General features: G+C 47.9%; 1 protein-coding gene across 3 annotated transcripts in view; it reads right to left on the bottom strand.

The window, feature by feature from the left end:
* SLC31A1 (solute carrier family 31 member 1) overlaps positions 1-18008 on the bottom strand; it is a 75877-nt gene that overhangs the window by 55978 nt on the left and 1891 nt on the right. The window contains exon 2 of one of the 3 annotated variants that reach the window (XM_039506580.1): positions 12133-12273. The exons of 1 other annotated variant lie outside the window; for it this stretch is intronic. The gene's annotated coding sequence lies outside the window, so the exon portion shown is untranslated. The remainder of the gene's footprint in view (positions 1-12132; positions 12274-18008) is intronic. One more of the 3 variants, XM_039506583.1, reaches the window with a different exon arrangement.

Genomic DNA, 18008 nt, shown 5'->3' with positions numbered 1-18008 from the left:
CCCTTTCAGGTAGTTGAAGGCTGCTATCAAATCCCCTCTCACTCATCTCTTCTGAAGACTAAACAAGCCCAGTTCCCTCAGTCTCTCCTCATAAATCATGTGCCCCAGCCCCCAGTCATTTTTGCTGCCCTCTCTTCAATTTGTCCTCATCCTTTCTGTAGTGGGGGGGTGGTGGCAAAACTGTATGCTATACTCCAGGTGTGGCCTCACTAGTTCCAAATAGAGGGGAATAATCACTTCCCTCAATCTGCTGGCAATGCTCCTACTAATACAGCCCAATAGACCATTAGCCTTCTTGGCAACCAGGGCACACTGGTGACCACTTAAAGGAGGGGAAAGTGATCAGGAACAGTCAGCATGGATTCACCAAGGGCAAGTCATGCCTGACTAACCTAATTACCTTCTATGATGAGATAACCGGCTCTGTGGATGAGGGGAAAGCAGTGGATGTGCTATTTCTGGACTTTAGCAAAGCTTTTGATACAGTCTCCCACAGTATTCTTGCCAGCAAGTTAAAGAAGTCTGGGCTGGATGAATGGACGGTAAGGTGGATAGAAAACTGGCTAGATGGTCGGGCTCAACGGGTAGTGATCAATGGGTCCATGTCTAGTTGACGGCCGGTATCAAGTGGAGTGCCCCAAGGGTCGGTGCTGGAGCTGGTTTTGTTCAATATCTTCATTAACGATCTGGAGGATGGCGTGGACTGCACTCTCAGCAAGTTTGCAGATGACACTAAACTGGGAGGAATGGTTGATATGCTGGAGGGTAGGGATAGGATACAGAGGGACCTAGACAAATTAGAGGATTGGGCCAAAAGAAATATGATGAGGTTCAACAAGGACAAGTGCAGAGTCCTGCATTTAGGACGGAAGAATCCCATGCACTGCTATAGACTAGGGACCGAATGGCTGGGCAGCAGTTCTGCAGAAAGGGACCTAGGGGTTACAGTGGACGAAAAGCTGAATATGAGTCAACAGTGTGCCCTTGTTGCCAAGAAGGCTAATGGCATTTTGGGCTGTATAAGTAGGGGCATTTCCAGCAGATCGAGGGATGTGATCATTCCCCTCTATTCAGCACTGGTGAGGCCTCATTTGGAGTACTGTGTCCAGTTTTGGGCCCCACACTACAAGAAGGATGTGGATAAATTGGAGAGAGTCCAGCGGAGGACAACAAAAATGATTAGGGGGCTGGAGCACATGACTTATGAGGAGAGGCTGAGGGAACTGAGATTGTTTAGCCTGCAGAAGAGAAGAATGAGGGGGGATTTGATAGCTGCTTTCAACTACCTGAAAGGGGGTTCCAAAGAGGATGGATCTAGACTGTTCTCAGTGGTAGAAGATGACAGAACAAGGAGTAATGGTCTCAAGTTGCAGAGGGGGAGGTTTAGGTTGGACATTAGGAAAAACTTTTTCACTAGTAGGGTGGTGAAGCACTGGAATGGGTTACCTAGGGAGGTGGTGGAATCTCCTTCCTTAGAGGTTTTTAAGGTCAGGCTTGACAAAGCCCTGGCTGGGATGATTTAGTTGGGTTTGATCCTGCTTTGAGCAGGGGGTTGGACTAGATGACCTCCTGAGGTCCCTTCCAACCCTGAGATTCTATGACTCATATACAGCTTCTCATCCACTGTAATCTCCAGGTCCTTTTCTGCAGAACTGCTGCTTAGCCAGTCTGTCCCCAGCCTGTAGCAGTGCATGGGATTCTTCCATCCTAAGTGCAGGACTCTGCACTTGTCCTTGGTGAACCTCATCAGATTTGCCAAGGGTGCTTTAATAAGATATTGAACAAAACCGGCCCCATGATCAACCCCCGGGGCACTCCGCTTGATACTGGCCGCCAACTAGACATTGAGCTATTGATCACTACCTGTTGAGCCCAACAATCTAGCCAGCTTTCTATCCACCTTATAGTCCATTCATCCAATCCATACTTTAACTTGCTGCAAGAATACTGTGGGAGACCGTAACAAAAGCTTTGCTAAAGTCAAGGAATAACAGGTCCACCACTTTCCCCATATCCACCGAGCCAATTATCTCATCATAGAAGGCAAGCTGGTTGGTCAGGCATGACTTGCCTTTGGTGAATCCATGTTGACTATTCCTGATCACCTTCCTCTCCTCCAAGTGGATTCCCTGAGGACCTGCTCCATGATTTTGCCAGGGACTGAGGTGAGGCTGACCAGTCCGTAGTTCCCTGGGTTCTCCTTCTTCCGTTTTTTAATGATGGGCACCATATTTGCCTTTTTCCAATCGTCCATGACCTTCCCCAGTCAGCACGAGTTTTCAAAGATAATGGCTAATAGCTCTGCAATCACATCAACTAATTCCCTCAGCACCCTCAGAGGCATTAGATCTGGACCTACAGACTCGTGCATGTCCAGCTTTTCTAAATAGTCCTTAACCAGCTCTTTCACCACTGCGGGCTGCTCACCTCCTCCCCATTCTGTGCTGCCCAGTGGAGCAGTCTGGGAGCTGACCTAGTCTGTGAAGACCAAGGCAAAAAAAGCACTGAGTACTTCAGCTTTTTCTACATCATCTGTCACTAAGTTGCCTCCCCCATTCAGTAAGGGTCCCACACTTTCCCTGACCTTCTTGTTACTAACACACCTGTAGAAACCCTTCTTGTTACCCTTCACATCCCTGCAAGAACTTAAAGTTCGAGAAACATTTCTCAGTTTCTCTAATGCTTATATTTTAAATGTTACCTTCTAGACATTTGTTCCCACCTTTCCTTATGCTATCTTTGGATTCCTTCTTCTCACCTTAAAAGCATCTAAATCAGGGGTCTCAAACTCAAATGACCACAAGGGCCACATGAGGTCTAGTGCATTGGCCCGAGGGTCACATCACTGACACCCCCACCCTCACTGCCCTCGTCCCCACTCCACCCCTTCCATGAGGCCCCGCCCCTGCCCCACCTCTTCCCAGCCCCTTTCCACCCCCTTCCCCAAAGTCCCCACCCCAAGGCTGCCCGTTCCCTGTCACCAAGGGGTGCAGGAGAGGTGCAGGGTGCAGCAGGTGGCTCAGGGCAGGGAGTTGGGGTGCCGGAGGGGGGCGGGGGGCGAGCTCCGGCCCAGCAGCTAGAGCAGCTCGGGGTGGCAGTGGCATGCATCCCTAGAGCAGCTCGGGGTGGCAGTGGCATGCATCCCTTGGCCCTGCGCCGCTCCGATCCAGGAAGCAGCCGGAACCACGGCCCCTGGGGGAGCGGAGGTGGGCACAGGGCCCCGCTGCTGCTCCTCCAGGTACCTCCCATGAAGCTCCCGTTGGCCACGGTTCCCTGTTCCCGGCCAATGGGAGCTGCGAGGGGTGGTACCTTGAAGTGAGGCAATGCAGGAGCCCTCTGCCTCCTCCCCCCTCCCTTCCGGCCTGGAGGGATGTGCTGCCAGCCGCTTAAGGGAGCGGCACGGAGCCACGGGGGATAATCCCGTGGGCCGCTGTAGTTTGCCCATCCCGGCGGACCACACAGAAGAGCCCCACGGGCCACGTGTTTGAGACTCCTGATCTAAATCATCCCCTCCAATTTCTGGCATTCCTCCTCTCATATCTGAATTCACTGTAACCTAGCCTCATTTGCAGACTGCACTAATTTTTCTTGCAATGAGAGCGAACTAAATCTGGAACTCAAAGTTATATTAATAGACTTTTCACACTGCGAGAGCATAGTCTTCTAGACTCCACTGCAGGAACACAAAACACGTTGTAGGTTCTTATCAACTTTTTGTTATGAATATTCTTACAAAAAATGCATAAAATCCAGCTTTCAGGAGGTATTGCCAAGATAGGTACAGAACCCAGAAGTCACCATACACAGTCCCTTGGTTTAGCCCAGGGGTCTCAAAGATGCGGCCTGCGGGCCCCGCTGCCCGGCCTACCTCCAGGCCAGGGGTGGGCAAACTACACCCACAGGATTGCCTGCCTCGAGCCCCGTGCCGCTCCCTGGCATCACATCCCTGTGGCCGGGAGGGGTGGGGTGGTGGGGAAGAAGCAGAGGGCTCGGTCTGTGTGTTGCCCTGGCTTCCAGCACCGTCCCCCTGCAGCTCCCATTGGCCGGGAACAGGGAACCCCTTTAATTTCAAAAGGGGGAACTATACAAAAATGAGGGGGTTAGTTAGATAAAAGTTACAAGGTACAGTGACTAAAGTGAAATCCCTGCAAGTTGCGTGGGCCCTTTTTAAAGACATCATTATAGAGGCCCAACTTCAATGTATACCCCAAATTAAGAAAAACAGTAAAAGAACTAAAAAAGAGCCACCGTGGCTTAACAACCATGTAAAAGAAGCAGTGAGAGATAAAAAGACTTCCTTTAAAAAATGGAAGTCAAATCCTAGTGAGGCAAATAGAAAGGAGCACAAACATTGCCAACTTAAGTGCAAGAGTGTAATAAGAAAAGCCAAAGAGGAGTTTGAAGAACGGCTAGCCAAAAACTCCAAAGGTAATAACAAAATGTTTTTTAAGGACATCAGAAGCAGGAAGCCTGCTAAACAACCAGTGGGGCCCCTTGACGAAGAAAATACAAAAGGAGCGCTTAAAGATGATAAAGTCATTGCGGAGAAACTAAATGGATTCTTTGCTTCAGTCTTCACGGCTGAGGATGTTAGGGAGATTCCCAAACCTGAGATGGCTTTTGTAGGTGACAAATCTGAGGAACTGTCACAGATTGAAGTGTCACTAGAGGAGGTTTTGGAATTAATTGATAAACTCAACATTAACAAGTCACCGGGACCAGATGGCATTCACCCAAGAGTTCTGTAAGAACTCAAATGTGAAGTTGCGGAACTATTAACTAAGGTTTGTAACCTGTCCTTTAAATCGGCTTCGGTACCCAATGACTGGAAGTTAGCTAATGTAACGCCAATATTTAAAAAGGGCTCTAGGGGTGATCCCGGCAATTACAGACCGGTAAGTCTAACGTCGGTACCGGGCAAATTAGTTGAAACAATAGTAAAGAATAAAATTGTCAGACACATAGAAAAACATAAACTCTTGAGCAATAGTCAACATGGTTTCTGTAAAGGGAAATCGTGTCTTACTAATCTATTAGAGTTCTTTGAAGGGGTCAACAAACATGTGGACAAGGGGGATCCGGTGGACATAGTGTACTTAGATTTCCAGAAAGCCTTTGACAAGGTCCCTCACCAAAGGCTCTTATGTAAATTAAGCTGTCATGGGATAAAAGGTAAGGTCCTTTCATGGACTGAGAACTAGTTAAAGGACAGGGAACAAAGGGTAGGAATTAATGGTAAATTCCCAGAATGGAGAGGGGTGACTAGTGGTGTTCCCCAAGGGTCAGTTCTGGGACCAATCCTATTCAATTTATTCATAAATGATCTGGAGAAAGGGGTAAACAGTGATGTGGCAAAGTTTGCAGATGATACTAAACTACTCAAGATAGTTAAGACCAAAGCAGATTGTGAAGAACTTCAAAAAGATCTCACAAAACTAAGTGATTGGGCAACAAAATGGCAAATGAAATTTAATGTGGATAAATGTAAAGTAATGCACATTGGAAAAAATAACCCCAACTATACATACAACATGATGGGGGCTAATTTAGCTACAACAAGTCAGGAAAAAGATCTTGGAGTTATCGTGGATAGTTCTCTAAAGATGTCCACGCAGTGTGCTGAGGTGGTCAAAAAAGCAAACAGGATGTTAGGAATCATTAAAGAGGGGATAGAGAATAAGACTGAGAATATATTATTGCCCTTATATAAGTCCATGGTACGCCCACATCTCGAATACTGTGTACAGATGTGGTCTCCTCACCTCAAAAAAGATATTCTAGCACTAGAAAAGGTTCAGAAAAGAGCAACTAAAATGATTAGGGGTTTAGAGAGGGTCCCATGTGAGGAAAGATTAAAGAGGCTAGGACTCTTCAGTTTGGAAAAGAGAAGACTAAGGGGGGACATGATAGAGGTATATAAAATCATGAGTGATGTTGAGAAAATCGATAAGGAAAAGTTATTTACTTATTCCCATAATACAAGAACTAGGGGTCACCAAATGAAATTAATAGGCAGCAGGTTTAAAACAAATAAAAGGAAGTTCTTCTTCACGCAGCGCACAGTCAACTTGTGGAACTCCTTACCTGAGGAGGTTGTGAAGGCTAGGACTATAACAATGTTTAAAAGGGGACTGGATAAATTCATGGTGGCTAAGTCCATAAATGGCTATTAGCCAGGATGGGTAAGAATGGTGTCCCTAGCCTCTGTTCGTCAGAGGATGGAATGGATGGCAGGAGAGAGATCACTTGATCATTTCCTGTTAGGTTCACTCCCTCAGGGGCACCTGACATTGGCCACTGTCGGTAGACAGATACTGGGCTAGATGGACCTTTGGTCTGACCCGGTACGGCCGTTCTTATGTTCTCACTGGTATGTGAAAGAGTGGTCTCCAGCGAATTTGTACTGTGAGCAACGAAGCACATCCCTCATGCACCCTCTGGGGGCAGGGAGGGGGTGGAGTTGGGGTGGGGACTTCAGGAAAGGGGTTGGAATGGGGGCAGGGAAGGGATGGGAAGAGGCAGGGCCTCATGGAAGGGGTGGAGTGGGGGCAGAGCCAGGGGCAGCAAGGGTGTGTGTGTCAGTGATGCGGCCCTTGGGCCAATGAACTAGCCCTCTTGTGGTCATTTGAGTTTGAGACCCCGGGTTTAGCCCGTAAGGGTATATCTACACTGCAATTAAAAATCCACAGTCGGCCCATGCCAACTGACTTGGGGGCTCAGGCTATGGGGCTGTTTGATTGCAATGTAAACATTCTGGCTCAGGATGGAACCCAGGCTCTAGGATCCAGTGAGGAGGGAGGATCCCAGAGCTCAAGCTGCAGCCTGAGCCCGAACGTCTACACAGTAATACTCCTGGGGGAATTCTGCACGAAAAAATGTAAAATTCTGCACACGAGATTTTAAAATTCTGCATATTTTATTAATCAAAACAACAAAATATAATCACACCAATTTCAATTATTATGGTAATTTATTTCAAAATACCTGTCAGCAAGTACGTCTGTAATAAAACAGACAAAAAATAAGATCCAAGAAATGTTTTTAATAAATACATTCCTTCCTACACATATTAATACAGAACTTTGAATAATAATTCATTGAAACTACAATACAGAAATGTATTTCCCACCCCCCTCATAAGCAGTGAGAAGGCTTGAGGGGTAATGGAGGAGCGGAGGGAGAGCGAAGTAATTGCTCGGAAGCAGCCTGAGAGTGAACCTGAAGGATTGTTGGGTGTGGCTGGGAGAAGTATGGAACAGGGTTTTTTGGAGGGGAGAGAAGGGATTGTTAGGGAGTTGGAGAGCATCCCCTGTGCAGACCCTGGCTGATCTATAGCCTCTCCCATTCAGTCAGACACATCTGCCCCTGTCCCTGTGTATCCCTGCACTCCCCTTCCCCTGGCCCTATGTGACCCTGCACCACCATTCCCATTCAGTCCCTGGCTCAATACTATCACCCCACTAGCTCCTGTGCCCCCACCCCAGTTTGTCCCATCCCCCACTAGCCCTTCTGAACTCCAGTCTGTGTCACTCCCCAGCAGCCCCATGTGCTCCATGCTATCCCCCCATATCCCATGCCTCCTCACGTAGCTCTGCAGGCAGGGTGCTGTGAAGAATGCAGTCACTGTCCCCTCCCTATCCATGGCTGTCTACCCTCTGTTCTGGTACCACAGCAGTCCCTGGTGGGCAAAAGGTGTAATTGCAGCACCTTGCTGGTAGAATCTATTTTCTGTGGGGAGAGGAGGGGAATTCTGCAGGGAACATGAATTCTGCATGTGCACAGTGATACCGAATTACCCTAGGATTAAATTAAACAGCCCGTTAGACCGAGCCCTGAATCAGCCAGCATGGGCTAGCCAGGAATGCCTAACTGCAACATAGACATACCCATAGACCACACTCTAAAGAAAAGTTACAATTTACTACTGGCTTAAGAAGATCAATATACTGGTATAGTACATGAGTCAAGTTTTTAAATACAACTAGCAGCAAAATCTCACCATAAAATCTTTCTGACCCAGGAATCGCAAGGTCAGTAGGAATTAAAGAATAAGAAGATCAGACTGGCATAATAAAGTGCAATTAATTCCCTGATTTCCTGTTTCAGCCTGGAAGTGCTGTGTAGCAGCTCGCTGTCCTATTCCCACCCTTATTCTGATATGCAGTAGGGGAGGGCTCACCAAATATAAAAAGAGTGGCATCTCGCCCTGTCATCAGAACAGAAAACAGCACTACCAACAGTCCTTATCATCACTACACATTGGCTTGAACTCCTGACAAACAGCCATCTGCTCACTGCCAACAAAGTAGGAGTGAGACTATTTACCTGATGGGAACACTGGCTCTGAGTCTTCTCTACATTTGTTAATATCTTTCAATAAAAGGACAGATAGTTATCCCAAACACAAACATGCAGTCAGGTTTAGACAATACTGTGAAGCTTCCTTAGTACGATTCCTCCTTAGCCCTCCCTACTCTGCAATTTTTAACTGAATTTGTAATCAGCTAGTCACACGGCTGGCTTCAAGAACTGTTTCTGTCCACACAATGTTTAAACTTTGCTAGTAGTTGTGGCTACTAACCGTGCAGCTGGGGTCGCTCATTTAATAGAGGACACACACACAATCCCCAGCTGAGACATCAGGAGACAACTGACAAGATTTCCCCAGAATGCACTGATACAAGACAGACCACATGGTAGGTAGTGAGGTGCAGGCAGAGTTGAAATAACAGAAAAGCTGCTATGTGGACACAAATTGGGTCACACAACTTTTAACTGATTGATGTGGCCATGCCTATAACTAACTAGGAAAAATCACAGTTGTAACTTTAGTGTGAACAGGTCTTTCATGTCAAGGGATGATTCTCTTAACTATGGGTACGTCTACACTATGGGATTATTCCGATTTTACATAAACCGGTTTAGTAAAACAAATTGTATAAAGTCGAGTGCACGCGGCCACACTAAGCACATTAATTCGGTGGTGTGCGTCCACGGTCCGAGACTAGCATCAATTTCCGGAGCGTTGCACTGTGGGTAGCTATTCCGTAGCTATCCCATAGTTCCCGCAGTCTCCCCCGCCCCTTGGAATTCTGAGTTGAGATCCCAGTGCCTGATGGGGCAAAAATCATTGTCACAGGTGGTTCTGGGTAAATGTCGTCAGTCATTCCTTCCTCTGGGAAAGCAACGGCAGACAATCATTTCGCGCCCTTTTCCCCTGGATTGCCCTGGCAGACGCCATAGCATGGCAACCATGGAGCCTGTTTTGCCTTTTGTCACTGTCACCGTCACCGTATGTGTACTGGATGCCGCTGACAGAGGCGATACAGCAGCGCTACACAGCAGCATTCATTTGCTTTTGCAGGATAGCAGAGATGGTTATCAGTCGTTCTGTACCGTCTGCTGCCATTGTAAATTGGCAATGAGATGACGGTTATCAGTCCTTCTGTACTGTACTGTCTGCTGCTGTCATGGGTGCCCCTGGCTGAGGTGAGCCGGGGGCGCAAAAGACAAAAATGGGAATGACTCCCCGAGTCAATCCCTCCTTTATGGTATCTAAAAATAGAATCAGTCCTGCCTAGAATATATGGGGCAAGTGTACTAGAGAACCAGTGTATCAGAGAACCAGAGAGCACAGCCGCTCCGTGGCAGATCCCGCAGAAATGATGAGCTGCATGCCATTCACAGGGGGTGCCCCTGCAACAACCCTACCTGTTGCTTCCCTCCTCCCCCAGCCTTCCTGGGCTACCGTTGCAGTGTCCCCCCATTTGTGTGATGAAGTAATAAAGAATGCAAGAATAAGAAACAGTGACTTGTTAGTGAGACAATGAGGGGAAGGCAGCCTCCAGCTGCTATGATAGTCCAGACAGGACATTAAGCAGTGTGGGGGAGAGGAGCCCAGCATCCCGCTGCTATGATAGTCCAGGCAGTACAGAATCTTTTCTTTACACATGAAGGGCGGGGGCTGATGGAGCTCAGCCCCCAGTTGCTATGATGAAGACGGCTACCAGCCATTCTGTACCATCTAATGGGAATGACCGGGAGTCATTCCTATTTTTACCCAGGCGCCCCCGGCCGACCTCACCTGAGGCCAGCCAGGAGCACTCACGGGCTGATGACGAGGACGGATACCAGTCCTTCTGCACTGTTCCGTCTGCCACCAGACGATGGATAGCAGTCATATTGTACCATCTGCCACCAGGGAGGGGGGGAGAGGATGCTGCAGTTCACTGCTGCAGGATCGCATCTACCAGCAGCATTCAGTAGACACAGGGTGACATTTAAAAAAAAGTCAAGAGACGATTTTTTTCCCTTTTCCTTCTGGGGGTGGGTGGAGGGGTGGGGGTAAATTGACGAGCTATGCCCTGAACCACCCCGGACAATGTGTTTGACCCTACAGGCATTGGGAGCTCAGCCAAGAATGCAAATGCTTTTCGGAGACTGCAGGAACTGTGGGATAGCTTGAGTCCTCAGTCCCCCCTCCCTCCCTCCATGAGCGTCCATTTGATTCGTTGGCTTTCCATTACGCTTGTCACGCAGCAGTGTGCTGAGTCCCTGCTGTGGCCTCTGTCTGGAGATTTTTTTTAAATGCTTTGGAATTTCGTCTTCTGTAACGGAGCTCTGATAGAACAGATTTGTCTGCCCATACAGCGATCACATCCGTACGGTCCATGCTGGAGCTCTTTTTGGATTTGGGACTGCATTGCCACCTGTGTTGATTGGAGCGCCACGCTGGGCAAACAGGAAATGATATTCAAAAGTTCGCGGGGCTTTTCCTGTCTACCTGGCCACTGCATCTGAGTTCAGATTGCTGTCCAGAGCGGTCACAGTGGTGCACTGTGGGATACCGCCTGGAGGCCAATACCATCGATTTGCGGCCACACTAACCCTAATCCAATATGGAAATACCGATATTAGCAATACTCCTCTCGTTGGGGAGGAGTACAGAAACCGGTTTAAAGAGCCCTTTATATCGATATAAAGGGCCTCTTAGTGTGGACGGGTGCGGCGTTAAATCGGTTTAACGCTCCTAAAATCGGTTTAAACACGTAGTGTAGACCAGGCCTATGATTCAGAGCAAACTCTGTTCCAGCTTTCTGTCTCCAGACAGACAGCTGGCTGAGTTATGGAGGTAGACATCTCCCTTCAAAGAACGGAAGAGGACACTGCAGCTGGGAAGTCCTGACCTTTAAGTTATTTCTATGACTCCTAACTTCCCTTGGCCTAATCCTATGAAGTAGGATTGTTTAGCCTGGGATTGTTTAGCCTGCAGAAGAGAAGAATGAGGGGGGATTTGATAGCTGCTTTCAACTACCTGAAAGGGGGTTCCAAAGAGGATGGATCTAGACTGTTCTCAGTGGTAGAAGATGACAGAACAAGGAGTAATGGTCTCAAGTTGCAGAGGGGGAGGTTTAGGTTGGATATTAGGAAAAACTTTTTCACTAGTAGGGTGGTGAAGAACTGGAATGGGTTACCTAGGGAGGTGGTGGAATCTCCTTCCTTAGAGGTTTTTAAGGTCAGGCTTGACAAAGCCCTGGCTGGGATGATTTAGTTGGGTTTGGTCCTGCTTTGAGCAGGGGGTTGGACTAGATGACCTCCTGAGGTCCCTTCCAACCCTGAGATTCTATGAAGTGCTGAGTACCCTCAACTCCCACCAACTTCAATGCGAGTGGAAGGCCCTCTGCACTTTACGGAATTGAGCCCTTAATCTATATGTCCCATACTCTGTTGCCATTACATTAGAGGACTATCACAGTGAGCAGATAAGGATTTCAAGAAAGAGTGTTTTATGGGAAGCACAGGCACACCCATGGTATCACATAAATAACAGTAACTAAAGTTCTCCAACTAACATCTTTAAAATGCTAAGAAGTCCTGCAGCAAGGTCTCCTTTGTTTCTAGCTCCTAAAAACAGCATGAAAACAAACTACAAAAACATTAAATTATTTCCTAATATTTTTCCATATAAGCAAGTGCTGTAGTTGGTACAGAGAAGTTATTCAACTGCCAGTGAGAGCAGAGGGAAGCCAAGCAATTATGAATGGAAGAGGTGGACACAGAAAAGACTCCAGCATTTCTGTAGTGATGGTCATATCCCTGATCTCAGAGAAAGACATTGAAAATGATACTCACAGAGAGGCACAGAGAAAAGGTGGTGGGTTATGGAGTTTTTTTCCCTGACTCAAGTGCACTTATATGCTCAATTCCACACTCACTTCCAAGTAGGGCAGCTCAGTTCCAAGGACCAATGAGTTAAAGGCTTTTACAATTAATCTGCAGTGTAAAAAAAAAAAATACAGCTTTATCCCTTTAGCCATTAGCCTTCTTGGCAATAAGGGCACATTGTTGACTCTCATAAAGGACATGCTTTATTAATAGTACTAAAGATGCTGTGCTTTATCTCCATACATTGCTTCATAAATATCTCATATACAGGACCTCTTCACTTAAAGTCATCCTGGTTAACGTTGTTTTGTCCGTTGTTATGTTGCTGATCAATTAGGGAACATGATCATGTAAAGTTGTGCAATGCTCCCTTCTAATGTCATTTGGCAGCTGCCTGCTTTGACCACTGCTTGCAGGAAGAGCAGCCCCTTGCAGCTAGCTGGTGGGGACTTGGAACCAGGGTGGACCTGCAAACCCCCCCCCCCCATCAGCTCCCCGCTCCCCTAAGTTCCCTGTGCAGCAGCTGCCCAGCAGGCTAGCAATTGCCTGCAGTTCAGCTGTCCCTCCCCCGCTGCATTGTGCTGCTCTTGCCCTCTGCCTTGGAGCTGCTCCCAGAGACTCCTGCTTGCTGGGGGGAGGAGGGGCGGGGGAGAGGAAGAGGAGGGCTAATGTCAGGGTACCCCCCTCCCCCCTGCTCCTGCACCCCGCTTACCCCATCTTCCATAGAGCAGGGACACAGGAGGAAGGGAGCTTCCAGGCAGCAGCTGTGGCTCAGCTTGCTGATCTAATTAACAAGGCAATGTACTTAAAGGGGTTAGGCTTGTGAAGAGGTGTGATTTCTGATTGACAGCACTGTTCCCCTAGCATAGACACACTTATACTGGCAAAACTGTGTCTTTGTTGATATAGCTGATTTTGCTTGGAAGGGAGAGTGGGGGGTGGGGGGGAGCCACTGGAATAAACTATACTGGCAAAAAGCACAATTTTGCTAGTATAAGATACATTCACACTAGAAGCCACAGGTGCTGACTTTTGTTGGCGCCGGTGGGTACTCGCACCCCCCCACCCCAACTTGACTCCACCCCTGCCCCAAAGTCCCTGCCCAAACTCCACTCCTCGCTGCCCCTATTGGACCCTCCCCAAATCCCTGCCCTGGCCCTGCCTCCTCCCCCGAGAGCGCCACGTTCCCCCTCTTCCCCCCTCCCCGGCAAGCTTGGGGGGGGGACAGAAGCAGGAGGTGGCGGTGCGCTCAGGGAAGGAGGTGGAGGCAGAGCAGAGGTGAGCTGGGATGGTGGGGGCGTAGCAGGGAGCTGCCCAACAATTTTTCCCCATGGGTGCCCCTACCCCGGAGCATCCACAGAGTCGGCGCCTATGCTAGCAGCACTTTGCCAGTATAGTATACCAGTACAGGGATATCAGAAGCACGCTTCTACTGTAGACATGGTCTCTGTTTCACTGAAAATCAATGGAATTTAGCTTAAGAGGCTTCACTGTAAAAGAGGTGTGTTTTTACTAACTCTATATGGAATCCTAGCAGAGACAAGACTGTAGTTTTTACCTCAATGTAGCTGGGTGGGGTGGTACAGTGTTGACCTTCAAAATAAAATCTGCCTGTTGCCTTGTCTCCACTAGGATTTTTCACTGAGATAGGGGTTGTGGTATGTGTTTTGTTTGCAGTGAAGATACAGATTTTATTTGTCTGTAAAAGATTCAAATGCAATATTCTCCAGGGAAACCAGATTACCACTCAGCATTTCTCCCTGCCCCTAATCTCACAGGAACCTACAATTACACTGGCCTACCATCTGGATCTTCATCTCTAGTTCTGGATCACTAAAAAAAGAAACTCTAATCCAATGTCAGTTCAGGCCCACACGTTTGATGATTAAAAAGGATGAATATAAACAAACACAAGTACGTAGGGACAAAATTAAAAAAGCCAAGGCACAAAACGAGTTCAAACTAGCTAGGGACATAAAGGGAAACAAGAAAACATTCTACAAATACATTCAAAACAAGAGGAAGACCAAGGACAGAGTGGGCCCGTTACTCAATGAGGAAGGAAAGACAACAACAGAAAATGTGGAAATGGCAGAGGTGCTTAATGACTTATTTGTTTCGGTTTTCACCAAGGAGACTGGTGGCAATTGGATGTCTAACATAGTGAATACCAATGAAAATGAGGTAGGATCAGAGTCTAAAATAGGGAAAGAACAAGTCAAAAACTACTTAGACAAGTTAGATGTCTGCAAATCACCAAGGCCTGATGAAATGAATCCTAGAACACTCAAGGAGGTGACTGAGGAGATATCTGAGCCATTGGCGATTATCTTTGAAAAGTCATGAAAGACAGGAGACATTCCAGAAGACTGGAAAAGGGCAAATACAGTGCCCATCTATAAAAAGGGAAATAAGGAACACCTGGGGAATTACAGAAGTTAAGCTAACTGGTCTGTACCTGGAAAGATAATAGAGCAAATAATTAAGCAATCATTTTGCAAACATCTGGAAGATAATAAGGTGATAAATAACAGTCAGCATGGATTTGTCAAAAACAAATGGTGTCAAACCAACCTGATAGCTTCCTTTGACAGGGTAACAAGCCTTGTGAATGGGGGGAAGCGGTAGATATGGTATATCTTGACTTTAGTAAGGCTGTTGATACTGTCTCGCATGACCTTCTCATAAACAAACTAGGGAAATATAACCTAGATGAAGCTACTGTAAGGGGAGTGCATAACTGGTTGGAAAATTGTTCCCAGAAAGTAGTTATCAATGGTTCACAGTCCTGCTCGAAGGGCAAAACAAGTGAGGTCTGTCAGGGATCGGTTCCGGGTCCAGTTCTGTTCAATATCTTCATCAATGATTTAGATAATGGCATAGAAAGTACACTTATAAAGTTTGTGAACAATACCAAGCTGGGAGGGGTTGCAAGTGCTTTGGAGGATAGGATTAAAATTCAAAATCATTCAAACTGGAGAAGTGGTCTGAAGTAAACAGGATGAAATTCAATAAGGACAAATGCAAAGTACTCCATGTAGGAAGGAACTATCAGTTGCACACATACAAAATGGGAAATGACTGCCTAGGAAGGAGTACTGCGGAAAAGGATCTGGGGGTCATAGTTGATCACAAGCTCAATATGAGACAACAGTGTAATGCTGTTGCAAAAAAAGTAAACATCATTTTGGAATGTATTAGCAGGAGTGTTGTAAGCAAGACATAAGAAGTAATTCTTCCGCCCTACTCCATGCTGATTAGGCCTCAGCTGGAGTATTGTGTCCAGTTCTGGGCGCCAAATTTCAGGAAAGACATGGACAAATTGGAGAAAGTCCAGAGAAGAGCAACAAAAAATATTCAAGGTTTAGAAAACATGACCAATGAGGGAAGATCGAAAAAATTGGGTTTGTTTAGTTTGGAGAAGAGAAGACTGAGGGGAGACATGATAACAGTTTTCAAGTACATAAAAGGCTGTTACAAGGAGGAAGGAGAAAAATTGTTCTTCTTAACCTCTGAGGATAGGACAAGAAGCAATGGGCTTAAATTGCAGCACAGGTGATTTATGTTGGACATTAGGAAAAACTTCCTGTCAGAGTGGTTAAGCACTGGAATAAATTGCTTAGGAAGGTGGTAGAATCTCCATCATTGGGAATTTTTAAGAGCAGGATGGACAAACACCTGTCAGGGATGGTCTAGATCAGAGGTCGGTAACCTATGGCATGCGTGCCAAAGGTGGCACGCGAGCCGATTTTTGATGGCACGTGGGGCGGGCTGAGCCGCTCAGCCTGCTGCCGCTCTGGGGTTCCCGCTGCTGGCTCCTTGCCAGCCGGTCCCACTCAGCACCCACTGCTGGCCTGGGAGAAGAAACCCCAGGCTGGCGCTGGGCTGAGACCCCAGCTGGCAGGAGCCGGTGGTGGAAACCCCAGAGCGGCGGCGGGCTGAGCAGCTCAGCCCGCCGCTCTAGGGTTCCCGCTGCTGGCTCCTTGCCAACCGGGGTCCCACTAAGCACCCGCCGCTGGCCTGGGGGAAGGAACCCCAGGCTGAGGCCCCAGCTGGCAAGAAGCCAGTGGTGGAAAACCCAGAGAGGCAGCGGGCTGAGCTGCTCAGCCCACCGCGCTCTGGGGTTTCCGCTGCTGGCCCCTTGCCAGCCGGGGTCCCCTCCACAGCCCCACTCACCTTGCTTCCAGTTGGAGTTCCAGCGCAGGCCCTCTGCCAGACAGGGTCCAGGCTTCTGGCCCTGCTCAGCCCTACCAGTCGCCAGCTCCACTCACCTCAGCTACCAATCTGGGGTTCCAGCCGCTGACCTCCTGCCAGCCAATTATCAACTTGTAACTCAGCCTGTGTGCAGCTTAAAGTATCTAAATAGGTGCCACCAGACATTGGAAAACTCAGCAAGGAAAAGCAAGGGCAAGGATCAGATCACACTAAACTAATAAGATCTGAATTTTAATTTAATTTTAAATAAAGCTTCTGAAACATTTTGAAAACCTTGTTTACTTTACATACAACAGTAGTTTGGTTATATATTATAGACTTATAGAGAGACCTTCTAAAAAACATTCAAATGTATTACCGGCACGCGAAGCCTTAAATTAGCGTGTATACATGAAGACTTGGCACACCACTGCTGAAAGGTTGCCGACCCCTGGCCTAGATAATACTTAGTCCTGCCTTGAGTGCAGGGGACTGGATTAGATGACCTCTCAATTTCCCTTCCAGTTCTATGATCTGATTGATCATAAACTGCAAAGAGTAAAAACTAGAACGGGGTGGGCAAACTTTTTGGCCTAAGGGCCACATCGGCGTTGCGCAACTATGGAGGGCTTGGTAGGGAAGGCTGTGCCTCTCAAAACAGCCTGGCCCCCACCCCCTATCAGCCCCCTCCCACTTCCCACTGCCCCCCTCAGAACCTCCGACCCATCCAACCCCCACCTGCTCTTTGTCCCCTGACCACCCCACCCTGGGACCCCCGCCCCTAACCACCTCCCGGGATCCCACCCCCATCCAACCCCACCGCTCCATGTCCCCTGACCCCTATCCACACCCGACAGTCCCCCCAGGACTCCCACACCTATCCAACGCCCCCATGTTCCCCATCCCTGACTGCTCCCCCAGAATCTCCGCCCCATCCAACCACCCCCTGCTCCCTGGGACTTCCTGCCCTTTATCCACCCCACCATGCTGTTCAGAGCAGCAGGAGCTCGCAGCCCTGCCAGAGCCAGCCATGCCACCCGTGCTGCCCAGCGGGAGCGCTGGTGGCATGGCGCACTGAGGCTGCGGTGATGGGGAACAGCAGAGGAGAGGCCGGGGCCTAGCCTCCCCGGCTGGGAGCTCAGGGGCCGGGTAGGACAGTTCTAGTTCAGAGTTGGGCAAACTATGGCCCGTGGAACTACTAGTATAAAGCATTTGACACTAAGTCCAGCAACTTACAAGTTATCAGACCTTAGACTCATACTATTCTAATCTTTCCTTCCTTCATACTTCAGTTCCATTGCAGTTTCAATGTCACCTAAGCTCTGGTCTGCTATAGCTAAGGGCCAAGACTACAGGCACTTAAATGCAGACAAGAATCTCTACTTTCCAAGGGTAAAAAAGCATTCTTTTCAGAGGCAGAATCTGCTAAAATCATCATGAAAAGTCTTGCAACAACTTCTTTGCTGGCAGGGCCAGTACAAATCTTTTCAGGATCAGTAAACTTTTCCAAGTATCAGAGGTACTTTTCCAAGTATTGGCCATGAACAGGGTGGGAAAAATAGCAATTTTGTGTTCCATTTTCTTTGAAATATTTACTTTTGCAAAACTTCATCACAGAGTTGTGTATTGCACAACAGTTCCTACACTCC

Source organism: Mauremys reevesii, linkage group 19 (assembly GCF_016161935.1).
Source record: "Mauremys reevesii isolate NIE-2019 linkage group 19, ASM1616193v1, whole genome shotgun sequence".
In the NCBI taxonomy this organism is placed as follows: Eukaryota; Metazoa; Chordata; order Testudines; family Geoemydidae; genus Mauremys; species Mauremys reevesii.
The sequence above is the reverse complement of the archived record's forward strand: the minus strand, read 5'-3'. Positions and strand labels throughout refer to the sequence as shown.